The sequence below is a fragment of the Fukomys damarensis genome, unplaced genomic scaffold (assembly GCF_012274545.1).
Source record: "Fukomys damarensis isolate Sample0158 unplaced genomic scaffold, DMR_v1.0_HiC HiC_scaffold_24, whole genome shotgun sequence".
Taxonomy (NCBI): domain Eukaryota; kingdom Metazoa; phylum Chordata; class Mammalia; order Rodentia; family Bathyergidae; genus Fukomys; species Fukomys damarensis.
Window position 1 is genome coordinate 64,080,821 of NW_022900936.1, and position 5,070 is coordinate 64,085,890.

Here is a 5,070-nt window from a genome sequence, read left to right on the forward strand (position 1 = left end):
TGGGCGGGCGTTGGCTCGCGTGGCGCGGGGCGTGTGGTACAGCGAGTTCCTGGGCAGGTTGGCGGCGGGCTCGGGGCTTCGAGTTGAACCTGTTCGCGGTGGCGTCGTTTTAGAGTAACGGGAGCCCAGTGACCTGTCTCTGTACCCAAGCGCCGCCTCGCTAAACAGCCCAGAATCTGCTTATGTGCCCTGGAGGTGTGCGGGTCTCGGTGCTCCGCCCTTTACCTCTCGGTTTGGAGATGGGCCCCTGGTGTCCTGTGTCCTGAGGACGCCCGCGGGCCGGACTGGACCCTGGGCGTGTAAAGTCTGAAGGGTCACAAAGCGGGCTTCGAAGTGTGGGGGCAGCTGCGCTAGAAATCAGCCCCTCTCTACGCGCGCTTGCTTAAAAAAAAAAAAAAGTAATTCATATCGAAGTCTTTGAGCCCATTTTGATTGTAAAAGTGCTTTCGTGGTTTTTGTTCTAAATTACAATGACTGGGAATGAATTTGAGAGTTCCATTGTGGCTCTGTGATTTGATACAGCTCAAATTAACCGTCAGTTTAAGAACTCGGCCTTAATAACGTTGAAACTGCAATTTAGGAAAATTTTTACTGACTTTAGTAATTCAAAGTAAGGTATTTTCAACTTTGCCCCAAATTTAGTCTTTTTCGAAATTACATTTTGTATTTTTGTAGTCACTAGAAAGGAGAGAAATACTTAGTTGGGTTTTTTTTGTTTTTGTCTATTTTCAGGTTTTTTGAACACAGGGTCTCGCTATAGTCCAAGCTGGGCTTGAACTCACTGTGTAGTGAGAATCCCTCTTCTCAAGCTTTCTGAGCCCTGGGATTACAGGCATGCGCGGCTTAGTTGGTTTTCCTTTTTTAAGCAGGCTTATACTTAAGGTTATTGTCATTGTCTGGTCAATTATATTAAATTGCTTTCCTCCTAAATAGTAGCTTTTTTTGTCAGTCATTTTTATATGAGAAACTTTATGACTTACTCCACAGCCAAGCTAATTTTTGGTTGCGTCAGGGTCATGGAAGGATATGTTTTATCATTTTAACATTCCACAGATGGGCTTTTTTAAAAACTTGGAAGTGTCTGGCAGGCATCTGTTTAAAAAAACAAAGTAACAGGTATGTAACAAGTAATGTAAAATGAGAAAAATAAATGTGATGTAATAATAAATGTAATTAGCGTTAGATTACAAATCAGCTAAATTAGTGGACAAAACAGCCCCAATACTAAGAGAATGAAGCTGCTTGCTAGACAGTTTTGAATACTCAGAATAGAACTGCATATTCTATGAAATGAAGGAAAGGACACAATAGTGTAAGAAATGGATAAACTGACAAATTTTGTCTACAAGGGTGTAGTAAAAGTATTTTAATTTAATAAAGACTCCTACTAGTACAGATAGGATATTGGGGGGGATTCACTCCCCTCTACTCATTTGGGCTCGAACACCACCCTAAATCCTTCCCTCCCTAATAACTCTCCTCTACCCACCTCGGCAGCATTTACTTAAAGCCCAGGTCAAAGCGGGTGCAAGCCCCTTTTCTCCCTCTTGCTCTTGAGTATAAGAGCCAGATTTGCCTGCACAGCTTACCTTGTTCCTTTTCTCTGTTCATGACCTTCAGTAAACCTAGCTACTTTTCCCCCACAAGCATGTGTGCCATTTGTAATTCATTGTGTGCTGTATATAAGAACCTGTAATCTGTCTGAATCCACCACAGGGTAACACGACCATCTAGTTGTTGAATTTAAGATAACTGTAACCAGATCAACTGAACAGCTAAAAAGCCTGAGGAACTGTCTTCTCTAAGTTGAAAATTGTGTTTTTGGCTTTTGAAGCTATTGGCAAGGAAACCAAATTTTAATGAAAAATGTGCATCTTGTGTTCAATTAGAGTAGGCTCCTATTTGTATGGAAGGCTATGTTCATTTTTGTCTTTTCTCCTACACCCCCCACACTGTTGCTAACATGATTTCTTGTAGATGATTTAGATTGGTTGGAATAATGTTCCTTAATTTTTTTTTTGTTGTTGTTGTTGTTTTTGAGTCAGGGTCTCACTACGTAGTTCAGACTGCCCTGGAGCTCACTGTGTAGCTCAGGCTGTTCTCAAACTCACAGCAGTCCTCCTGCCTCAGCCTCCTGGGTGCTAGGATTACAGGCGTGTGCCACCACAGCCAGCAGTATTCCTTAATTAATTGACTGCATTTTTGAATAATTAGATTGGATTGTAAAGTCGTTGAGAGGAGCTGACTCTAACACAGGCCCTAATTCATAGTGACACAGGAGATTAGGGCATGGCAAAGCTGGCTGGGGAAGTAGGTGTGACCTGTTAATTACAAAATCCCCTAACACAGGTGCAGAACAGTTCCCAAAGACCATCATGCTGACTTTTCTTGAGAATTTGAACAGGTTTTTCATAGGATGGTCTAGACCTGGCATCAGCCTGGGAAGTGGATGGTACAAAAAGGACAAATCATCACTGAGTTTTGGCCACTGCGGTTGATTACACAGTGCCATGTCCTCACAGTGTAGGTTGTACTTTTCCTACTTTTACTTGGTCCAAATTAGCTCTGCAAGTCTTAATTCTTTTTCTACCTTTAATAAAACTTTGGTACTATTTGTGCTTGACTTGACCTAATCTTTGCTCAGGACAAAGCCTAGAAACCACCTCCAAAAGAAGACTCTAGCAGCCCCAAATCCAGTAACAATAGTAGGTACTCTATGTAAAAGTGAATATATTTGTAAATATTACAATTTAGTTGAAAAGGAGACATATTTAAAGCACTCGCATTTATTGGAACTTGGAATGCAATTTTATTTTATTTAAATGTGATTCAGAATTAGCGTTAGATTACAAAGCAGCTAAATTAATGGACAAGAGATAACCCCAATACTAAGAGAATGAAGCTGCTTGCTAGACAGTTTTGAATACTCAGGATAGAATTACATTTCATGTAATTTATAAATTGGATGTAAAGTCACAGTTCATGACCATGGCATGACACAAAGGATGAGAGACTACGCTGAGTCAATGTGCAATTCAAACTCCAAGAAGCCCAGAGATTGCCCTTAACCAAGACCTCTTAATGTGAGAGAGCCTCTTAAAGACAGCCCTGAACTGAATCTTCTATGGCTTTTTGTTGAGAGAACCAGGAAGCAAGGATAAAGGACAAAAAATAGGGGACAAAGGGAAGGTCCGAGTGGCCTGCTACACAACTGATCTTAGGGCCAATCTAAGTAATAAGTAGGAGTATGCGGAGATGAGTGCCAGAGCATTCTACTTGGACTTGGGGCCCTCTGGGGTATTTTTTTTATTTCTAACCATGCATTCTGGGAGGTTTTGGATGTGTGGCTCCAAGAGTTCCTTGCCTTTGCATATCCATCTCATACATACCTCTGACCAATGCTTCTGCATAAATATTGTCATAGTTTGGAAGATAATGGGAAAAATATTTAAAATTGTAACTTTGTCCAAAAGTCTAAGGTGTACTATTTTAGTATAGGGTGGAGGAATAAACATTAAATTTAGAGATGATAAGTTTGTCCAGGCCAATGAGACAGAGGTATGAATACCAGACAAAGGGATCACTTCCAATTCTTCCCTTACTGGAAGCACCAGATCCCATCTTCTTAAACCATAGCTCGGGTCCACAGCTCTGAGGAATGCAGCAAGACTTTGGACAGTCTGAGGAGTGCGGCACCTGTAGAAATAGCCTTTTATCTATATGAAGTATTCTTCAGGGTTTCTGAGGTAGCATCAAGAGGTTCTTCCTCTGTCTCATGATGAAAGCCAAATATCAGTCAAACCTCAGGACCCACACCATGAACTGGAGGAGTGATGTGAACAGATTGCAGCTATTTCATTACCTTCCATTTCTTTGTATGGTTATTTTATTGACCTACTAAGCAAAATATACCAGGTGCTATATGAGCTGAACAAAAGCAACATACCTCCCAGCAGGCCTCCTATTCTTGTTTTCATCTTATTCTGTTTTAATAAATCTATTTACCAAGAGAAGTTTTTCTTTAAACCCTTGACTATAGTTCGCCTGGGCTATGCTAAGTGTCAGTGACATAGATTAGGGCATGCAAAACTGGCTGGGGAAGTAGGTGTGACCTATAATTACAAGATCTGGGAACAAATGGGCAGAATAGTTCTCAAAGTCCTGCACATGAACTTCCTTCAACAACTTGAGCAGGTTTTCAATGGGATGCCCAGACCAGATTTCAGCCTGAGCCGTGGGATCCCAGCACTGCCTCTCAAGGTCAGGATGTAGAAGTTCCCACGGTTTTCTTAAGATTTGGATAGCATAAAAAGACACAGACACCAAGAGCTTGCTGTCATGACTTTTCCTTATAACAGACAGCCCTGCTTTCTCCAGGGTGTACTTTTGTCTTCTTCCTTTTACTTGGCGCAAGCTCACTCTGCAGAGGCAGTTTCTCTCTCAGTCTTCACTTTTTCAAATAAACTTTGCCACTGTTTTTTGCAAATTTCATTCACTTCTTTGTGATGAGAAAAACCTGGAATTCAACTCCAGAAAGAGAGGTGAGCAGCACAGAACTCAACAATATTTGGTATAGCCAGCCAGGAGAATCAAAAGCCAGGAGATTTTGATAACACCAGGACAAGGGTAATCTGCTTTTTAAACTGTTCTGTGGAGCTGAAAGAGGGGAAGATACCTTAATAAAGAACTGGCCACAACTAAACTTGAGCCTTAAGTTTAGTAGACAAAGCATCCCACAGTAGACACAATACTTATCAATATGAGGAAGAGAATAAAGAATATACCTCATTTGCTAACTCCTTCCTGTACCCTCAGTTTCTGTACCACATTGTGTGTACAAGATCTGTCTTTCCATTACTTTATTTTTCCAGTTATAGTTTTATTATAAATGTAAAAGGTCAGTATAGGAAATTTGGCAATATATAATGAAAATGCTAAAATCATACATGAGGTCACCATTCAGAAATAAGCACTATTAGTATTTTGGTATATTTTCTTCCTTTCCTTTAAGCATATATTTTTTTCATAAATTTGAAATCATATGTGTGTGTATATATATATGATATATAT